Source organism: Sarcophilus harrisii, chromosome 4 (assembly GCF_902635505.1).
Source record: "Sarcophilus harrisii chromosome 4, mSarHar1.11, whole genome shotgun sequence".
In the NCBI taxonomy this organism is placed as follows: domain Eukaryota; kingdom Metazoa; phylum Chordata; class Mammalia; order Dasyuromorphia; family Dasyuridae; genus Sarcophilus; species Sarcophilus harrisii.
Genome location: NC_045429.1, coordinates 156,198,567 through 156,221,678, shown reverse-complemented (window position 1 = coordinate 156,221,678; position 23,112 = coordinate 156,198,567). Strand labels below are relative to the sequence as shown.

Here is a 23,112-nt window from a genome sequence, read left to right as displayed (position 1 = left end):
AGAGAAGCGATTTACACATGTTGGGGTACATCTATAGAGCTAACAAACAATCATCCACACTCCAAACATTAGTCAAGCAACAGGAAGGTCTATCTCTTCTATGCAGAAGAACTCAGGCTAAAGTAGTTATAAAGCTCAGAAGAAAAAACTTTCTTTCAGGTGACACAAATCTGGTGGGATGGCTTTAAAAATGGATAACAAAATCATTATCCAAAAGGATCTGATAGGCTAAAAGATTTGACCAAATCCAATTCTATAACATATGTTATATAATATATGTCATATATTAGAGTTCAAGAAATCAACTTTATAATTATAAGATGGAATAGACATTATTAAATAGCAGATTGTCTGAAAAAGAACAGGAAGTTTTATTGAATCATAAACTAAAGACAAATTGACAATGTTTTATAGCAACAAAAAAGCTAATATGATCTTGGGCAGCAATGAGAGATATAACTCCTAGCAATGAGGAGGTTATAAGATCATGGATTTAACGTTGTAAGGGACCTGAAGAATATCTAGTTTAATCTTCTTATTTCAAAGATGAGAAAACTAAGTCTCAGAGTGTATGTTTGTGTGTATAAATAGTTACTCTAAGTTCACACAGTAAATGGCTAAACTGAGAATTGAAGTCAATTAATCAATCAAGTCATTAATCAACAAGCATTTATTCAACATCTACTATATACCAGGAGCTGTGCTAGGTGTTGGGGACACAAAGACAAAAATTATATAAGTCCTGCCCTCAGGATGTTTACATTTTGCTGGAGAAATCAACATGTATAAATATGAGTATATAAAATAGAAACAAACCCCACAAAGCTTTGGAGTGAGTCACTAGCAACTGGGTGGAGTATCAAGAAAGACCTGTTGCTTCAACTGAACTTTTAAAGCATCTAGGGACTCTAAGAAGCACAGATGAAGTGTATTCCAGGCACTAAAAGATCCAAAGACAGGAAATAAAATGTTGCACTAGGAATAGTAAAAAGGCTGGTTTTGTTGAACTGTAAGTGGGAAGTAGGAAGGTTGGAGTAAAGTTGTGCAGGGCTTTAAATTCCAGATAGAAAGTTTATATTCAGTCCTAGAAGTAAAATCATCCAGGAAATCTTTAGATTATAGTCCAATCCATGACACCTCTCTCTCTCTGTGTTTCTCTTTCTGTCTCTTTCTCTTTATCTCTGTCTCTCTCTGTCTTTGTCTCTGTCTCTCTCTGTCTCTCTCTGTCTCTCTCTCTCTCTCTCTTTATCCAGAGACAGTCCTGTTGTACATTGTCCCCTGATCAGATATCTGGAGTAAGGCTCCACATTTTAGGAAGACTATTGATAAATAGTGTAGCATTCAGAGTAGAGCAACGAGAATGGTGAAGCAGTGGCTTTAGTCTACCCCAAAAGAAAACTGATTAAAACAGTTAAAACTTTTTATCCTGGAGAGGAAAAGGATGAGGATGTGTGAGGGAAGAAGCAAGGAGAGAAACTCATGATGGTTATCTTCAAGTATTTGATAGACTGCTTGAAAAGGAGATTAGATTTGTTCTTTTTTGGCCCCAGAAAACAGAACTGGGAACAGAGTAGGTAGAAACTGAAAAGAGGGAAATTTAAGCTTAATATAAAGAAAAACTTTCTGATAATTAGAAGTATCCAAAAGTATAATGGTTTGCTAGTATAATTGGTAGCTAGGTGATACAATGGTGTGAGTGTTGGATCTGAAATTAGAAAGACCCAAGTTCAAATCTGCTTCAGGTACTTCCTAGTGGTGTGATCCTGGGCAAGTCACTTAACATGTCTCAGTTTCCTCATTTGTAAAATGGGGATAATTATAGAAACTACCTCCCAGGGTTGTTATAAGAATAAAATGAGATAATACTTATAAAGAGTTTTGCAAACCTTAAAGCACTATGTAAATCCTAGCTATTATTGTTGTTATTATTACTATGGGAGGTAATGGTTTCTCCCATTTTGAGAAGGGACCCAGATTGGCCTGTCTTCAAAATCATGTCCCTATGCTGGGTATCTTAATTTCTGCTCCATCTGCTGATTGTCAGCTCTTTTTAATTTGCTCTTTTCCCCTTTCCCTCCAGGTCATTAGAATATAGATTCTAGAGAACAGAGGTTATCATTATTTTTTGCTTGTATTTGTATCACCAGCATTTAACAGAGTGCCTGATAAGTAGTAAACACTTAATAAATATTAGCACCCTTCCTTCTTTTTCCCTCAGTTTAGGTCTTCTAGCAAACACATGTATTGTATGTTGTAGTAGAGACTTTTTCTTGTATGATTTAGATTGTAGTCCTATTCAATTCCGAAATTCTGTGATTATGGTTGTCTGATCCCTGCTTTCTATCCCTGATAGGGGATTATTTGTACAGTAGTGCTTTTATATGAGCTTGCCCCAGGAAGTTCATGTTGGATCCATTCTGCTAAGGAATCTTGTTCCTTTAGTATTTGGTAGCTTATTATTCAATCTTTTCAATTCTGTAAGACTCTTCCTTTGTAGTTTTGTTGGCAGAGAGATAACTTAAGTGGTTTGCCATTTCCTTCTCCAGTTAATTTTACAGATAAGGAAATTAAGGCAAATAGGATTAAGAGGACTTGCTCATGGTCACATAGTAAGTGAGGCAAGATTTGAACTTGAAAAGTTGAGTTTTCTTGACTTCAGGCTTGGCAGTCTATCCATTGTGTCACCTAGCTGCCCATTTGGTGGCTAGCCCCTTCCTTCTCTGCATCCTGGGAGAAAGGGGTAGATTGAAAGACGGATTTATATGTATTTTTAAGTCATGTGCTTAACACAATGTCTGTAGCAGGTGCCAAATAAATGTTTATTGATTGATGTCTTCGGTGGGATTCAGAAATCTCTGTATGTATAACATGGTGGAGAGGAGAAAAAGGAAAAATGTGAAGAAAGATGATATAAGCAGATACGGAGTTGGTCAAACTACCAATTTAGCTTAAAAATAATTTGCACAGATTCAAATTTAAAAGTTATGCTGAGGCCCCATCAATGTCTAGCAGTAGAGGGAGCTATTGGAAAATAGAAGAATGATGATAATATTTCACATTTTTGTCATATTTTATGGATTAGGAAATATTTTCTTCACAACAATCCTTTTAGGTTAGGTAGTGCAAGCCTTATTGCCCCCTATTTACAGATGTAAAAACTGAGGTTCATAGAGCTAAATTGACTTACCTTTAGTTACATAGCCAGCAAGAATGTTATGATTTCTAATATATCATGTTGCCTGCCAGTACACTCACAGTTAGCCGGACTACTGAGGTTAGAATCTAGATGATAGCCTAGAATGATAAATGATGAGTATAAGTTTCCCTAAAGGGTAAAACATCTTCCCTGCTCCCCTCTCCTACACCAAACAAAAATTATACCAGCAAAAAGGAATAGTTACGGAATCAGAGGAGGAGTAGTGAGGACTGACTGGTAATATAAACCTTAAACTGGTAATATAAAGCCTTAAACAATATACTTCAGGGATTTTCTTGTATACAAAAATGAATTTAAATAAAGTTCTCTGTGAGGGACAATGTTATAATAACTTCCAACACTGTGATAATTGATCTCTGCATTCCTGGGGTTTCCTTACACTATATAATTGCTTAACCTTTCCTGTTACTACTGCCTCATTAGCCATGGAAGGAAATAGCTTTGGAAACCTATTGTGTAAAACACTCTGAAATTGAATTATTAGTATTATTGTATAATATTGTATTATAACACTATACAATATTATAATATAATAGAGTATGCTATATTATAGTATTATAATACTAATCAATATTATACAATATACATTATTATATAATATTAATCATGATAATAATTATTATTATATAACATTTATGTAGTCACTTTAAAATTTACAAAATCCTTTATATTTATTACCTCATTCAGGCCTCACAATAGTCCAATAAAGTAGGTATCACTATTACAAATGAGAAAATAGGCTCTGAGAGGTTATGATTTGACTGAGGCAGGATTCAAATTCAGGCCTTCTGACTCCACTAGGCTCTAATATTCCATTTATTGTATCTCTTATCTGCATATTACTACTATGCTCCACATCAGGGACTTTGAAACTATGTAACCCACTGCCTGACATCAGTGGCAGATGCCTGATCTAGGAGTGATAAAATGACAGTGTAACCTCATTCTTATTTGGAATTAGAACAAAATCTTAGGATTAGAAAAATAGAACTAGAAACCAAAATAAACAAACACACAAAAGATTTGGGTGAGGTAAGGGTCAAGTAACCAGTTGTCCTAGATTGACTGAGACAGTCCCAGGTTTTGCCTTCTTGCCAAATGTATTTGGGACAGGAAGTCCCATTTTCTGTCAGAAGAAAAGGAGACTGGAAACAGAGGTGGGGGCAGATGGATTGCAAGGAAGAAACTGCAATCTTGTTAGAATTTTTCACACATTTACTTAACGCCGTCTGGTAAATTACCATTTGTGTCATGTAGAGAGTAGTTATTCAATATTCGTGATTTTTTTTTAAAAGAGAGAACAAAGCTCAAAGCATGAGCATTGAATTTCAAGTCAGAAAAGCAGACATGAGATACTGATTCTGTCATTTATAAGTTGTGTGCTCATGGGTCATTATTTCATACCTCTGTATTTTAGTTCCACCAGCTGTAAAATGTGGGTAATGGGTTAGAGGATTAGGAAAGCAGAATCAAGTATTAGAAAAATCAGATAGGAGTCTAGTGTCAGAAAACTTGGGTTTTGAATCTTGATTCTGCCACTGTGTGATTCTGGTTTTGCTTTTCTCATCTATAAAATAAAGAAGTTGAATGAGATCAGCAGTTCTCAAAGTATGGTCTCGAAAAAGCTAGGAACTCTCAAGATTCTTTCAAGAGCTATTGTGAGGTCAAAACTAGTTTCACAATAATACTGTTTTTAATTTGGAATATGATAAAAATCGATAGATATAACTCACATTAACAAAAGTTCTTAGAAGGAGTCCTTAATAATTTTTAAGAGTACAGAAAGATCTTGAGATCAAAAGATTTGAGAATCACTGGACTAAATAATCACTGATTCCATTCCACTTTATATTCTATGAGACTGTAATGATGGTTTATTTATGCAGCATAAAGTTGTTTTGTTTATTGTTTTCTTGCATAATTTATGACTTAATTATAGTGACACACTGAAGTAATTTTTCTGTGATATTTTAAACCAAATTATTAATTTATTATCATCATCAAATATCAGTAATATATCATTAATATAGTACACATCATACATATATACATCATCCAGGAAACCTCTTTTTTAAAAAAAAATTGAACATAATGACTGTATATTCTTTTATATACCGTCCTTTTGAAAGTTGGATCAGTCTTATGGGTTGTCACTCCAAAAGAATTCAGTCTAATATCCAAACAGAAAAAAAAGAATAAAAATACCTATTATTGACTTCTGGCCAAGATGGCTACCTGAACTGAGGAAGACTACCCCAGTTCCTATATACCTACTTCATCAGAAACCTGAATTTCATACCAGACTGAATAATGATTAAGATATCCAGTGAGAAACCACAGTAAGTGACTTTGTTTACCTCAGAACTGCATGAAAAGTTCTCCTTTAGCTCACAGGCAATAGGAAAAAACCACTGGAAAGCCAATGCCAATCGGTACATGCAAACAAGCCAGAAACAATATGAAGGAGCAATATGGTGATGTGACATTAACATTCTATTAGGGAGAGGAAAAGTATATCCTCAGATCTCATCAAATGGTATTGAGGGACCAAAATAAGGACAACAGAGATCCTGAGGTAGATTAGTTCTGTTCTGAGAAGAGTCAGAATCTCCCATGGCAGACAGCTTCTGATCTTGGTGGCAAGGAAGTTAGTTGAGCTGTTGAGAAGATGTAGGGAGTGATGTGAAGCATAAAGTCTGATATGGGACAAGTAGTCACTAATTTGGTCAGTGGAGCTCCAGGGTGGAATTTCTAGGCATAAAAGAGCTAAAATATGTAGGAGTAGCTTCTAGTCTCAGTAGCAATGCAATTGGTTAGGTTGAAAGAGATAGTTGGAAACAAAATCTTATACTTAAGTTAAAAAAAAAAAGAATCTCAAGTAAGATTAGGTAAGCAGAACTGGATAGCAATTTGTCTGAAAAATAATCTGATGGTTTTAGTGAACTACATACCTTAAAGGCCCAGGAAATCCACATTGTCTTTAAGCTCCAAGTATATTATTGTAGTTCAGTTCTTTCAGGAATGTCCAGTTCTTCATGACCCCATTTGGTGTTTTCTTGGCAAAGATTCTGGAGTGGTTTTGCCATTTCCTTCTCCAGCTCATTTTACAAATGACAAAACTAAAGAAAACAGGGTTAATTTGAACTTGGGAAGATGAGTCTTTCTGATTCCAAGCCAGGAGCTTTATTCAGTGTACCATGTAGCTGCTCCAGGCTCCAAGTATATAGTACTTACTCATCTTTGTGATGCTTTCCTACTCTCTGAGTGGAAGTCAAGTTTTTCTTCTGCTACTTCAGATACTTAAAAAAAACCATAATTGAATCCTCAAAGTCTTGCTTCTAGTTTTTCTTTCGTTTTGAAAGTAATGCCTCTTGTCCATTATAACCTTCTCCATTATGACCAGGGCCTTTTCCCATTCTTCCCTGGGTTAGAAACCAGTCTATATTTGGAACGTAAGCTAGCAATCACTTAACTGTGGCAAAAAGACAAACATCTTACATTTAATTCAAGCCTATATCTAACTCTGCTTCCTGTGCTGAGTTGGATCCTCAGCTATGTTTAATGGCTAGTCAGTATTTATAACTCATTACTTAACCACCAGGCTAAGACTTTGAAAGCATCTTGACAGTTAAAATCACAACCCACTTCCTTTCTTTTCTCTAGCTAACCTCTTGGTTTGTTTGTTTTATTTTAACTTAGTTTTCTTTATCAGATTGTTTTATTTATCCCTCCCTTCTCTCTCAGCCCTTCTCTTCACATGCATTTCTCTCAAGCCTTTTTCTCTTCTAGATGCTTTAGATCCAGAAGCTCATCTTCAACTATTCCTCAAATTCTCTCAAGTTTCTCCTCTTCTAATTTACTCTTTGGCCTTGTTCGCAGGTCCAAAGCTCTTTAAATCACAATCGTTATTTTATTTTTATTATTCAGCTCATCCTATTTCTGCTCCTTTTCCCAAAACGTTATCCCATGGATGCCAGTTCAGTCCATCCTGAAGATCAAAGGTCACACCTGTTAATCAACTCCAGTCCTGATGAACCAAGTCTAGTTACCAGTAAATAATATTATAAAATGTGTCTTAAAAAAAAAAAAAAAACTCACCAAAGGGAACTGTCAAATTTATAAAAAATAAAAATCATGCTCTAATTGATAAATGATCAAAAGATAGAATCTGTGCCCAAAGGGCTATTAAAAAAAAAAAAGCTCACAGACTTCAGGTTAAAAATCTTTTGTCTATATTGTCTTGCTTATATTGTCCTGATCTCATCAATTCCCATGAGTTCAATGAACAACTCAATAAAGATAAGCTGATTGGTATATACAATAAATTATGTTCTAAGCTACAGTTTCATACTACCAAATGGCTGTTAGATATTTCAAATTAGCTATGAAGAATAATAGCAATAAAGATTCATAAATACTTACTGGTGGATTTGTTGTGTTTTTTAGGCTTATTTGCCATTTTAAAAAATCTGATACCGGTTTCTATGAAATCACAAGAAAGGTTGCCAAGGTCAAGAACTTTATAATTACTGTCTAATCACAATTTTTTGTTTTTCTACTAGTCCCATTCTCCATTCTTCCTGAATATCTTGGGGGTTTTTTCACTATGGATTTCAATCTCTCAACAAATTCCTAATCCTCCTCTGAATTCTCCTACTTCATGTAGATTGGATTCCATTGTCACTCATATTGATGAAATTTGAACCAACCACCCTAGAATCCATCCACTCTTGATGGATTTTGTTTCTGTTTCTGTTCAACTAGTAACTAATCTTGGGTCTCCTAAACATCTGTTTATTTCATTCTTGCTTGTGGGAAGTCAAAAACTGCCAGGGAAAGTCAGGAAAGCTGATTCAAGCTATTTAACCTTTGCTAGCCAGTGTCTCTGGCTTTCCTATTATTTCTCAAACAAGACACATTTAATGCACTCTGTATTTACACTGGCTATCCCTTAGACCTAGAATTCTCATTTTTCTCATCTTCATCTTTTGGTTTCCTTCAAATCCCAGCTAAAATCCTACTTTTTCTAAGAAGTCTTTCCCAATTCCTCTTAATTCTAGTTCCTTCCCTTGATGATTATCTCCAATTTAGTCTATATATAATTTGTTTGTATATAGCTGTTTTCATTTTGTCTTCTCCATTAGACTTAACTCCTTAAGAACGGGGATTTATTTATTTATTTTGCTTTTCTTTGTATACTCAGTATTTAGCACAGTGCCTGGCACACAGTAGGCAGGTAATAAATGTTTGCTGATTGAGGCTCAGCAGGGTTTTGCATGTTATAATATCAACATGTATTTGTACTACAAATTAATTCCTTGTATTTCCCACAGCACTTATTCCAAACTTTCTTCTCTTTCCTTAAGTCTCCTGTTCCATTAGTGCCATTCTTCTCTGTCCACAAGCTCATACCTTACCTCCTTCTCTATGGAGAAAATTGTGGGTTCCATTAATTTCCCCTCTTTTTGTTTCATTTCCTTTTTCATTTTCACTCCTTCCCTTCCTCCTTTCTTCCATCCCTCTCTCCTCTCCTTTTCTTTCCTTCCTTCTTTCTTCCTCCCTCTCTTTCTCCCTCCCTTTCTTCTTCCCTCTTCTCCTTTTGTCTTTCTTTTCCCTTCTTCCTTCCTTCCTTCCCTTCTTCCTTCTTTCCCTTCTCCTTCCTTCCTTCCCTCCCTCCTTCCTTCCTTCCTCCATTTCCTCTTTCTCTCTTTCCTTCCCTCCTTTTCTCCTTCCCTCCTTCTTTCTTCCCACCCTCCTTCCCTTCTCCCTTCCCTTCTACTCTTCTTCCTTCCTTCCCTTCTTTCCCCCTTCCCTCCTTCTTTCCTTCCTTGCTTCCTTCCTTCCCTTCTTTTCTTTCTCCCTCTCCTCCTTCCTTCCTTCCTTCTTTCCTTCCCTCCTTCCTTCCTTCCTTCCCTCCTTCATATGTACTTGAACATTCTTTTCATATATGCTTTTGTTCTTCCATATCCTCCATGAATTTACTCCATCAATCATTCTTTCTCTTCCATGTATTTACTCTTTCTATCTATAATGGTTTCTTTTAAGCATATTCATATTACTTATTTCTAAACAAACAAACAAATGAACACCAGCAACAAAACCTCTTTCCTCAATACTACCATCCTTTCTAACTATTATCCCCATCTCCAACCACTTAGAATTTTGTATATCCTTCCAGGTCTCAGCACACATGCTATCTTCTATGGAAAATGGTTTTCAAATCTAATAGTTTGCCCCATCTTCCTACCCCCTCCCATTAAATCATTTTGTATTCCATAAAGTAAGCTCTTTAGAAGAGAGACAATTTTTCTTTTCTTGTTTTTATATCTAGTGTCTAGCAGTAAGTAAATATGTTTTGAATTGAATTTCACTGCAAAACTATTTGAATAAGTAGTCTACTCTTATAGTCTCATTTCCTCACTATCCACTCATTCTTATTTCCTTGTAATTTGATCTGCTGCCTTAAATTTAGGGCTAGTGCTGCTCCCTGAAAGGTCACCTCCTAATTGCCAAATCTAATGAGATTTTTCACAGGCCTTGTTCTTCTTAACCTTACAGAAGTATTTAACACTGCTGATTGCCAATTTCCCCTTCATATTCCCTACTCCTTTTGCTTCCATGATTCTCCTATCTCAAACCATTCCTTTTCTATCTCCTTTGTTAGTTCTTTATCTTTTTAGATCATTAGCATAGGCTTTATTCAACGTTTTTCCTTAGTTCTTTTCCCTCTCCAGATTTCCTCTCTTGATTACCTCATCTACTCCCATAGATTAAAATATCATTTCTAATTATTTATTTTTAACCTTCTTTTCTTTTAACTTTTTTTTGGCTCCAAATTCTCCCCTTCCTCTCATACTCTTCCCTGTATCCATTGAAAAGGCAAGCTTGATATCAGTGGTTTCTTTTTTCTTTTATTTATTTAAAACTTAAATACAAAATAGAAAAAGAAAAAAATTGCCATATGCATAACAAAATATGAGAGGATCCAAAAATATGAGACAATATATTTCTACTTCAAAAAAGCCTATATAATAAATATTACACATTGTGTTCAGAGCTGTCCATTTTTTTTTTGTTTGTTTGTTTTCTTGTAGATTTTTTGTTCTCAGCTGGGCACTTTTTATTTTATTACTTTTTCTACTTTCCTTCCCACCATCTCTCCTAAGAAAACAACAATTAACACTTGTTTGTCCTGTTTCTCTGATAATGGGTAACATCATCCTTCATAAGTTCAAGATTCTCCACATTTTTTTCTAAACCTACTGATTCATAATTTCCTACTCCATAGCAATCTCCCAACCTTATACTTCCAGTTATTTTAAACAGTCTAAAACAATATTGATTCATATGACTGACATATAATGTAGTTTCCTTATTTTTCTTTTTTTTGACTAAATCTATTTTAGCTTTAACTTTGTGATCAATTATTACTACCCCTGTTTTTTTCTAATAAATCCACTTCTGATCATTGTTATTATATTTGTGTATATTTCTTATTTCCCATCAGTTTTGACTCTTCTGCTTTACTTCTACCTGCTATTGTGTGCCTTGCCATTACTTAACCTATCTTGCCTGCAAGGATTCCTCCCTTATCCTATCCCCTCCTCTTCATATATATATATATATATATATATATATATATATATATATATATATATATATATATATATATGTATTGTTCCCTCTTTAACCCTTTCCCCATGAGAGTAGGATTCCAGAAGTACCAACCCTCCTCCCCCATCTAATTCCTCTGTCAATTCTTCTTCTTGAATCTTATTTGCATAATATAATTACTGTTTTTACCTTTTCCTAACAGTTTTGCTTTTCAGAATTACATAATACTCAGCTCTACCCCAATCTTTCTTTTGAACTACCCAATTATTAATGACAATCTTAGACATATGGTTTACATTTTCACATATAAAACATAAAACTATTTGTCTTTATTGAATCCCTTGAAATTAGTCTTTGATGTTTTACCTTATCTTTCTCTTAGATCTTACATGTCAAATTTTCTGTTAAGTTCTGATCTTTTGCCACAAAATCCTGAGAGTTTGTCAACTCATTGAATACCCTTTTTGGGGGGGGGAGGTAGGGAGTTGGGCAAGTTATTTTCAGGTGCAACTCTAGTTCTTGTGTTCTTCTACATATAGTATTCCAAAACTGCTGCTAGATCTTGTGTGATCTGTATATAAATTTTATTTCCCTTGATGCTCATATTTTCTCCTGGATCTAGAGTTTCAGAATCTGACTATGATGTTCCTGTAGGTTTTCCTTGTAGAATCTCAAGTGGTATTCAGTGGACTTTTCCTATTTCTGCCTTTTCCTCTTATTCTAACACTTTAGGAGAATTTTCTTTAATTATTTCTTTTTAAAATATGGGTGTGTGTGTGTATGTGTATGTGTGTGTGTGTATGTGTATGTGAAGGTTATACATGTTCATTCATTTTTTACATATTTTCATGAATCGTGTTGGGAGAGAAAAATCAGAGAAAAAGGAAAAAAAACCATGAGAAAGAAAAAACAGAAGAAAAAAAAGTTAAAACACTATGCTTTGATCAGTACTTGGTCTCCATAGTTCTCGCTTTGGATGCAGATGCATTTTCCCTATAAAGTTTATTGGAATTACCTTGGATCAGTGAATTACCTAGAAGAGCTAAGTCTATTATAGTTGATCAGAATATAATGTTGTTGTTATTGTGTACAATGTTCTGCTCACTTCACTCAGCATCAGTTCATGTAAGTCTCCCCAGGCTTTTCTGAAATCAGACCTGAAGTCAGGAGGACCTGACTGAGGACCTTCAAATCTGATCTCAGACACTTATTACTTCCTACCTGGGTGACCCTGGGCAAGTCACTTAACCCCAACTGCCTCAGCCAAAAAAAAAAAAAAAAAAAAAAGACAATAATATTCCATTACTTTCATATACCATAACTCATTCATCCATTTTCCAGTTGATGGTCATCCACCCATTTGCCAATTCCTTGTCACCACAAAAAGAGCTGCTACAAACATTTTTGCATATGTGAGTCTTTTCCTTCTTTTATGATCCCTTTGGGATACAGACCCAATAGTGGCATTGTTGGATTAAAGGGTATGTGTACAGTTTTATAGCCTTTTGGGGATAGTTCCAGATTGCTTTCCAGAATGCTTGGATCTATTCACAACTCCACCAACAATACATTAGTGTCCCGATTTTCCCACATCCTTTCCAAGATTTATCTTTTCCTGTCATGTTGGCTAATCTGCTAGGTATGAGGTGGTACCTCAGAGTTGTTTTAATTTGCATTTCTCTAATCAGTAGTGATTTAGAGAATTTTTTCATATAACTATAGATGGCTTTAATTCCTTCATCTGAAAATTATCTATTCATATTCTTTCATCATTTAGTAATTGGAGGAGGACTTGTATTCTTATAAATTGGAGTAAATTCTCCATATATTTTAGAAATGAGGCCTTTATCAAAATACATGGTCTGTAAAAATTGTTTGCTAGCTTTCTGTATTCTTTCTAATTTTGGTTGTTTTTGGTTTTGTTTGTACAAAACCTTTTAAATGTAATACAATCAAAATTATCCATTTTGTATTTCATAACATTCTCCATTTCTTGTTTGATCATAAATTCCTCCCTTCTCTAAAGACCTGAAAAGTATGCTATCCCTTCCTCTCCTAATATGCTGTACCACCCTTTATGCCTAAATCATGTGCCCATTTTAACCTTATCTTGGTATAGGCTGTGAGATGCTGGTCTCTGCCTATTTTCTGCTGTACTATCTTCCATTGTTCCCAGAAAATTTTGTAAAGTAGTGAATAATTATTTCTTATATTATTATACTGAGATTAATTTTTTAATCATAGCTTTCAGGTAGCCCAATTATTTTTATGTTTTCTCTTCTTAATTTGTTCTTCAAATCTGTTGTTTTCTTATTAGATATCTCACTTCCTTTTCTATTTTTTTCATTCTTTTGTTTTATTATTTTTAATTTTGTAACTTCACTGACTTCTTGCACAATTCTAGTTTTCAAGGTGTCATTTTATTCCTTGAGATTCTGGATCTCCTTTTCATAATCTTCTTGGTTTTTTTTTTTTTTTTTTTTTGGATTGTTCTTATTTTGCTCATAGTTTTTCTTCAATATCTCCCATTTGATTTTTAAAGTCTTTTTTAAATTCTTCTATGAATTCATTTTGGACAGGTGACAATTTAACTTTACTCTTTGAGGTAGGAGGGGCTTTTTTTTTTTTTTTTTACTTTAATATCTTCCACTGAAGATGAACTGTGGTCTTCCCTGTTCCCAAAATAACTTGCAAAAGTTGGGTTCTTTCTCTTTTGTCTACTTATTTTATAGCAGATTGTTGGTGTAATCCTCTCTAGTTCTAGGGTATGAGGGATTGTGCTTCTGGCCTTAGATCTTCTTTCCCCCATCTGGAATCAAAATTAGCAATTCTGCCCTCCTGTAAGTGCCCACAGTCAACAACATCTCTGTCCATTGCTTTTTCATTCACAAGTTATGTGCTGGTTCCTTCTTGCCCAGGGCTATGTCTTGGCAGCATAGCTGGACTTGGCCAGAAAGGCCACTGTTCCACCTCAACTCTTATTTATTTTTACTATTCTTTATTTGCCCTGAGAATCAATTTTGTCTTGTGAGGAAAATCTGGAGACTTGGAATTTTCTGATCCACTCTGCCTTTCTTCCAGAATTTTATGTAATTATTTGTTTTTAACATTAGCTATCACTTTTATCATAATTACTCCCAACATTACATTTCTAGTTTATCTAGTCAACCAAACAGTTCCAACTTTCTACAACTCTTTCTAGATGTTTCATTATTAGTTCAAGCTTACCATGTCTAAAACAAGTTCATCATTTTGTCTCCTAACCTGGTATCCATGAACTTTAAAAAATATTTTATCACTATATTCAATATGATTAGTTTCCTTTATAATTTTATGTGTTTAAAAACATCATTCCGAAGAGTTCATAGGCTTTGCTAGACTGTCAGAGGGGTCCAAGACACACACACAAAAGTTAAGCTAAGAACTCCTATACCTAAATCTTTTCTTTTTCTGTTTTCACAATCTCCATTAGTGAAACCATCATTAAGTAGGCCTTAGTTACCTATTCTAAGATCCTAATCTTGAAATTATTTAACTCCTTCTACTCTTTATCTTATATATTCAGTCTACAACTTAGTCCTATTGAGTCTATTTTTGAAATATATTTAACATTTTTATATTGCTACTCCAAGGCAGATCTTTATTACTGTTCACCTGGGTTCTGGCTTTCTCTTTGACTTCCTCCCCAACAATTTCTCTCTCCTTCAATTCATTTTATAATTGTTGCCAGGCTATTATTTTAAAAAACATAATTCTTATGCCCAATCATAACTAGGCATGTTATGAGCAATCAAAGGACAATCAAACTGTTCTTGATCCAGCAATATCATTACTAGGTCTGTATGCCAAAGAGATCATAAAAAAGAAAAAAGGACCTACATGCACAAATATATTTATAAGTGTTTTGTTGTTGTTGTTATGGTGGTGGTGGTGGCAACAAATTGGAAACGGAGGAGATGCCCATCAATTGAGGAATGACCAAATAAATCAGTTGAGGAATTATATAGGAATTGTGCTATAAGAAATTGTGCTTTAAGAAATAAGCAGGCAGATTTCAGAAAAAGCCTAGAAAGACTTTTATGAACTCATACAAAGTGAAATGAGCTGAACCAGGAGACCATTGTACATAGTAACAGTTACATTGTGTGACGTTCATCTGTTAATGACAGTGTCTCTCAGTAATAAAATAATCCAAGACAGTTCCAAAGGACTCATGATAGAAAATGCTATCCACATCTAGAGAAAGAGAGAAGGGAGAGAGAAAAGGAGAAAAATTTGGAATTCATTTTCTAAAAATGAATATTAAAATTTTTTCTTTACATAAAATGGGAAAAAATACCATTTAAATTATTTATTTATTAATTTTTATTTTTCTCAGTTACATGTAAAAATAACCCATGTCCATTCATTTTTTACATATTTGCTTAGGAATCATATTGTGAGAGAAAAATCAGAACAAAAGGGGAGAATCATGAGAGAGGAAATAAACCAGAAAAAAAAAATAAAAGTTGAACATAGTATGAGTTGATTTACAATCACTCTCTGTAGTTCTCTCTGGATGCGAATGTTGTTTTCCAACCAAAATTGTTTTTAGGATTGCCTTAAATCACTGAACTGCTGAGAAGAAACAAGTCTGTCATATCTGATCATCATACAATCATGCTGTTGCTATAGTACAATGTTTTCCTGATTCTGTTTGTTTTATTCACCATCAGTTCATGTAAATCTTTCCAGGCCTTTCTAAAATCCACCATTTTTCATAGAATAATAATATCCCATTACTTTCATATACATAACTTATTCAGCCATTCCCCAATTGATGAACATCTACTCATGGGAAAAAAATGCTATTAAAAAAAAAAAAAAACATAGTTCTGATTTAAAGACTCAATGATTTCCCATTTTCTTCTGAATTAAATGCAAATGACTCAGTTTGGTACTTAAAGCATTCAATGACATGGCCCCAACATGCCTCTCCATGGTTATTTCTATATTATTTCTATTAATATATCCTATGTTCCAGTCAAATTAGGCCACTTACCATGCCCAATATTCATTCCATACTTTCCCACCTTTGTGCTTTTGCTCATAGTATTAGCCCGGGGAACAAGCTTTTGTTAAATACATGCTATATGATAGGTGCTATGTTAATAACTTTATAAATACTATCTCATTTGATTCTCACAACAACCTGAAAATAGTTGCTATTATTATCCTCATTTCAAAGTTGAGGAAACTGAGGCAGACAGAAGTTAAATGACTTGCCCAGGGTTACACAACTGGTAAATATCTCCAGGCTGGGTTTGAATTCAAGTCCTTGACTCCAGGTCCAGCATTTTATTGGATGTGCCAAGTACTCTGTATTCCATCTCAGACTCTGTGTAAAATGATTATTTCTACAATGTAGAAATATTTTGAAGTGCTTATAGCAATAAACAAATATATTTTCTCAACCGAATATTGTCACATTTCTTTTTTGTATTTTTATTTTTTATAATTATACTTTATTTAACATTCATTTAAAAAATTTTTGTTTCCAAATTCTCTCCCTTCTTCAAGTCCCTCTCCCATTTACAGAGAAGGCAAGCAATATGATATAATTTTACATGTGTCACATTTCTTCTTTATCATAAAAACAAGAAATGTTTTTAAAAATTATTCTAATTAATTTTAGTAGATGTAGAAATATTTCCCAAGAAATGTTTTGATTTTCTTATTCTCATTTAAAAATTAGCAACAGAATGTAATGCTTACAGTTAACTATGATCTACACACAAGCCTAGAAACTTATACTGTTTCCATGTAAAAAGAAAAAATTTTTTAAAAATCAATCCTTTATGAACCTTTCTTATGTTCCTTTCTACTGTTTCCACTCTGTTTCTCCTCTAGTTCTTGAGTGGGTGAGGGTGTTTAGGGAAGACTAGCACCTCTGATTTGAGGGCTTGCTGAGCCTTTTTTATGGCTGCCCATCTACTTTTGATGTCCACTTGTCACTGAATTGTCACCTGTGACTTCAAACTGTAGCATGGGCAGTGGTCACACTGTAGTTGAGGGTAACTGACAGGTATCAAACCTGTTGGCGAATTAGGGAGTTATCTACCTCAAGTATGTGAAGTCTTTTTAGTGGAATGGGCAGATGAGAACAAGTTGTTCCTATTTAGAAAGTGGTTGAAGCAGGTGCTGTGTGAAATGCTTAGAATTTGGTCAGATATTGAAGACACCAAGTCATCCACTCAATCCCAAACCATCACCAGTCATCTTGACTTTTGTTTTGCCATTGAACTTTGAGAACTGGAAGAGAGGCTAAGGGTGATGACTTTGTACAATTGTTTCACTTAGCTGAGGCAATAATACATCTACATTAGGGTAGTATTAGAAAGAAGACAATAGAAGATAGAATAAAAGTAGAGAAGGCAAGATTTGACCATTAATTGGACAAGTAAATCTGAGAGTCATTTGCATTGAGGGAATAATTGAAACTCTGGAAGCAGCAAGTGCAGGCTATGAGATAAGAAAAGAAGGCCTAGGACAGAGTTTTGAAGGGATCCTTTGGTTTGTTAGTAGGGACCTGGGTGAAGATCTGGTGAGAAGAAATGATTAGACAGATTGCAGAAGAACCAAGTAAGAGCAGTGTCATGGAATCCTAGAGAGTAAAAGTTCAAGGATGATTGAATAAATCATAAGGCTGCAACTCCTACCTCCACCATGTCTGTTTTCAAACATTTTTAGAAACAGAAAAGTAGATGTGTGAGTTAGTAGACTAGGTTTTTTAAAAGTAGTGACTAAGTGGAAAGAGCACACTGTATTTGGAATCAAAAGATCTCGGTTTGAGTTATGACAGACACCTTTCAGTTGATTTTCCTTCCCTCTTCCTCCCTTCCACCTTCAGAACATATCTTGAAGTAGTGAACAAAAGCTGGCCTTTGGGTTATAAAGATCGAAATTCAAAGTCCTCTGTCACATTGTCTTGTGATTGAATTAAATTTTCTATAAGATTCCGAGAAGACGCTGAACTGCATTGGCAGAAAGCGTTTCCTCATTTGGGAATTTTTATCTAAAGCAATCACAGGTTCAATCTTGACCCAAAGCATCAGTACCAATTGTCATTTTACACCTTTTCTTGCTCTTATTTTTAGATTTTTTTCTAGAGGAGATAACGTAGAGTATAGCTGACTCTGCAAGCTGCCTGGCGGGCATTAACTCTCAGTAACTTACGCAGAAAGGACAAAAATCAATTGCCTTATTGAAGGAAGTTGCAGAAGTTAAAGCGCGCACCGGCTGTTAATATTAGCTTTAATCCAAGCTTTGGTCCCCCTCTCTCAGACTAGGGACTGGTCCTCCCCTTTTTCCTCTCCTCCCTTTGAACCCCTCCTTATAGGGTGGGAGTGTGGGCGGCCCCTTTCCTAGGCACTTTAACTCATACTTCCCCCCCACCCTCTTCCCCCTCAGAAGCCTTTCTCCCTCTGTTTCATAAGCTTCCTTCCTTGCTGCTCTTCCTGCCGGCGTCTGGTAGAAGACAACCGGGTCTGTGCAGCCACCAAAATCCTTTTTCATTGAAGAAAAAAAAGAAAGAAACCACCCTACCCCAACGAGTGGCAGAGGACTGGGAGGTGAGTGAGCGAAGATCCCGCCAGCCTGGTTGAATACAAGGGCTAAGAACCGAAGGGAAACAAGGTTTGCAGGGTAAAAGTCCTGGGGAGGAGAAAGAGAGGGCGTGCATGGTGAGCGGCGATGGGGAATAGGGCGCCCAGGGACAGCGAAATGGGACGGGATTTTGGAGGGAAGCCGTCTGAGGCTCGGGGGACTGGGGGACGGGGGCGCGTGGGGTTTCCCTTTCCTAGAAAGGGGGGCAGGGAAATTTTTGATCCCCCGATTTTACCAGCAACATTTCCGCACTGGGACCCACGTGACATTGGACCGAGCCGGGTGGGGGTGTAAGTAAGAGTGAATGGGGTGCGGATGAGGAAGCGATGCAGTTTTACTGCCTCCGTGTTTGAAGTTAGATTCACTCTGGGGATCTCAACCATCCCCACCCCAATCCCCGCTGACGAGGGGATGATAAGGAAACTTTATCCTAGGAGGCTGTTCCCAGGAAGTTAAATGCCAATCACAAGGAAGGGGATCCCGGAGTGTTAGCCTTGGGGTGCAGCTCTTGGCTTCTCCGCGATGGGGTGGGAAATTCAGAAGCTGGGGATTTGAGGGGCTAGGCTGCCCCCTCCACATCCCGGCTCTGTTTCCGTTCCGATCTGTGGGCCCCCAGTTCGTTTTTTCACGCTGCGCTCCCCGCCGCCTCCCAGCCAGCCAGCTGCTGCGCGTGGGCTGCCCGCGTTGGCCTGCTTGCGGATTTCTGAGACAATGGCTTTTGTGATCAAGGCCCCTTTATTCTGAGAGATCAGGCTGGCTGAATCCTGGAGTGTCAGGAAATGAGGAGTTGGTCACAAGTTATTACACATCCTGGCTGCAGGTGAATGTAGGTGAATGAATGTTATCCTCCGGTCCACTCTGCCCACTCACATAAGCTGGGCTGAAGCGCAAATCTGGAAAATTGTACTGCTAAAATCACTTGAAACGAGTTTTCTTAACTAGCACTTTCTTTAGACCCAGAAGATTTATAATTCTTGACCTTTGAGTTACTCCTAGATTTAACACACTTTAATACCTTGGTATTAAAGACGTTATATCTGTGATATATCCGTGAGAGACAGTTGATGGGAAAACTCCTCCCCCCTCCCTCCCCTTTATTAAATAACAGATGTTAGTTCATCAAATATACCCCTTGGTATTCTTTTTCTCTTGGTCAGCAATCCCAGTATGTTTCCTGCAGCACCAAGAATTCCTAGTACCTGACCAAATTTATGGTCCTAAGTAGTATGCTACTTTTTTTTTTTTTTTTTGATGAGGCAATTGGGGGTTAAGTGACTTGCTTAGGGTCACACAGCTAGGACGTGTTAAGTGTCTGAGATCACATTTGAACTCAGGTCCTTCTGACTTTAGGGCTGGTGCGCTAACCACTGCGACAGCTAGCTGCCCTGTAGTATGGCTTTTAAGGAAGTCTTTCTTTGCTTCTTTGTTTTGTAGTTCAGTCCTATATTTTATGTCTTTTAACCTTTTGGTTCCTTTTGTACTCCATTATGTCCATGTCAGTCTCCTCATTTAGTTTTCACTTTACCTAGTCTATTCCCAGCCTTCTCTTTAATGCTTCCTCTTCCTACAATTCTAGCAATTTTGCCAAGAAGCCTGTTTAAACAACAAGAACAACAACCCCCTTTCTTCTGCTAAAAACAAAGAAGAACAAAATCCTACCTTATGAAGCTTTCACACGGTTATTTTGTTAGATATTTTGCCCAATGGGGTCTCCTCCAGGAATCACTCTCTGTTCTGTTACCTCTACCACCTGTGTATCACAGTGGTTGATTTCTGGAGTTGGAGTGAGAAAACCTGAAGTTCAAATCCCATCTCAGATATTTCCTAGCTGTGTGATCCTGGGAAAGTTGCTTAGACTCTTTCAGCTTGCTTCTTCATCTGCAAAATGGGAATAATAATTAAATATGTATTACAGGATTATTGTGAGGATCAGATGAGTTGACAAGTGTATTTTCAGTTGTGTACAGCCATTGAGGATTTGGTTTAGAGTTTCCTTGACAGAGATACTGGAGTGATTTGCCATTTTTTACAGATGAGGAAACTGAGGCAAACAAGGTTAAGTGACTTGCCCAAGGTCACACAGCTAAGTATCTGAGGTCAAATTTGAACTCTGAAGATGAGTCTTCCTGATTCCAAGCCCAGTTCTCCATCTGCTTCATGACCTAGCTGCCAACAAATGTGCAGCATTTTTCAAGCTTCAAAACACTTATAAATGCTATTATTGTTTATTATTATTATTAGCTATTACTGAGGAAAGGTAGATAGGAAGCTGGTTATAATGGAGTTTGTGTACCATATGGTATTTTATATTTTACTCTGGAGGTAATAGCAAGTCACTGCAGTTTATTGAATACGGGAAGATGGGCAGTGATATGGTTAGAACTGTGCTTTAGGAAGATAACTCCAAGAGTTGAGTGGAGGATGATCTGGAGGGATACCATCCAGAAAGCTATTGCTATAGTTGAGGCATGAAGTGATGAAGGCTAGAGAAGTGGCAATTAGAATAGAGAAGGGTGCATATACAAAAGACATTCCAAATATAGAAATGACAGGACTTGATCACTGATTAGATATGAATGGTAAGAGTATTGGAAGAATAATGTGTTGAAGATGATATCTAGATTTCAAACCTGGGTGACTGGGAGTTGGTGGTATCTTCAACAGTAATAGGAAAGTTAGGAAGAAAAATAGAGTTTGAGGGCAAAAGATAATGATTTCAGTTTTGGACTTGTTGAGTTTAAGGTCTATAGACATTGAATTTGAGATGTCTAAAGAGGCAGTTGGAGATGTGAGTCCAGAGATCAGCAGAGAAGTTAGGGACAACTCGATTTGTCATTATATAAACCAAATTAAGAATTATTTGCATAGGGATGATAATTGAATCCATGGGAAATGATGATATTACCAAGTGGAACATTATAGATATTATATATTATGTATATAACTACCACTCACAAGAGGTAGAATTTGAATCTATTTTTGACTTCAAGTCTAGAACATTATTCAGTTCATTACAATTCTTCTCAAGTATCTACATGCCACTCAGTGACATACTATAAACAGGATGTGTTCTATTTTAATTGGCTACAAATCCTCCAAATGTCACCAACAATGCATTTTTTTAAGAGCCTACAAAAGCCTATGATAAATGACAAGCAAAAAAGTATATTGATAAATGGATGAAAAGTGAGCCCAGGACATCTGTGAAGGATGTCCCATATTTAATTGATGTGACATGGATGTAGTTCCAGCAAAGGAGACTAGGCACAATGAGATAGGAAGAGAACAAGAGAATAGTGTCATGAAAAGCCGGAGAGAAGATAATATCAAAGAGACTAGAGTGATTCATAGTGTAAAAGGGTGCAGGGAAGTAAAGAAGAATTAGGATTGAGAAAAAGGTATTATATTTGGTAATTAAGAGATCATAAATATGAAGAAAGCAGTTTTGATTAAATTGATGAGTCACAAGCTAGATTGCAAAGAGTTTGAGGAAAGTGAGAGGAAAGGAAGTGGAAGCACATATTGCATATGGTCTTCTGAAGGAGTTTAGCCTAGAAGGAAGGAGAGATATAGGATTATAGCTACTAGGGACAGATCTAATGAATATTTTTGGGGGGGGTTTGGAATATGGAGGTGACATAGACATATTCATAGACTCTTGGGAAGCAGACAATTGAAAGAGGCTTGAAGTTAAGTGAGAGTGAGGCAAGCTATTGGAGCTAATAGGATAGAATGGGATCACTTGTGTAGGTAGAGAGTTTATCATTGTGAGGGAGAAGGATCATCTCTTCATGTGAGTCCTGGGTATAGGAGGTGATGGCAGCAGAAAGTATCTGTTTAAATACCTCCAAAATTAATAATGCATATATTAATTACTCAACCTACAACAAGATTTTTATGAATCTCTTACCTTTTATTTCATTGGAAATAAAATTATTTAGATTGTAAGTATGTTATGGCCATTGTTTATATATATATATATATATATATATTTAAATCTTTTTATTTTCAGAACATAAGCATGGATAATTTTCAATGTTCACCCTTGCAAAATCTTGTGTTCCAAATTTTTTCCCTTCCTTCCCCTACCCTCTTTCCCTAGATATCAAATAATTCAATATTATTAAACATGTGTAATTCTTCTATATATATTTCCACATTTATCATGCTGCTTAGATCAAAAAAGGAAAATAAAAAGAGAAAGAAAACAAAATGCAAGCAAACAACAACAACAAACTGAAAGTACTATGTTGTGATCCACACTCAGTTCCCACAATCCTCTCTCTGGATGCAGATGGTTCTTTTCATCATAAGATCATTGGAACTAGCCTGAATTATTGTTGAGAAGAGCCACGTCCATCAGAATTGATCATCGTAGAGTCTTGTTGTTGCTATGTATAATGAACTCCTGATTCTGCTCACTTCACTTAGCATCAGTTCATGTAAGTGTCTGAGATCATCCTGCAGATCATTTCTTATAGAACAATAATATTCCATTAACATTCATGTACCATAACTTATTCAGCTTTTCTCCAAATGATGGGCACTTTTCTTGCCACTACAAAAGAGGCTGCCACAAATATTTCTGCACATGCAGGTCTCTGTTATGGCCATGCTTAGGTGAAAAGTAACAGGGA

The 23,112-nt window shown here is 36.0% G+C and overlaps 1 protein-coding gene across 1 annotated transcript in view; it reads left to right on the top strand.

The window, feature by feature from the left end:
• Positions 1-18,092: 18,092 nt before the first annotated feature.
• The window catches only part of ABRACL (ABRA C-terminal like), a 41,674-nt gene continuing 36,654 nt past the window's right edge, over positions 18,093-23,112 (top strand). The window contains exon 1 of the mRNA XM_003770496.4: positions 18,093-18,441. The gene's annotated coding sequence lies outside the window, so the exon portion shown is untranslated. The remainder of the gene's footprint in view (positions 18,442-23,112) is intronic.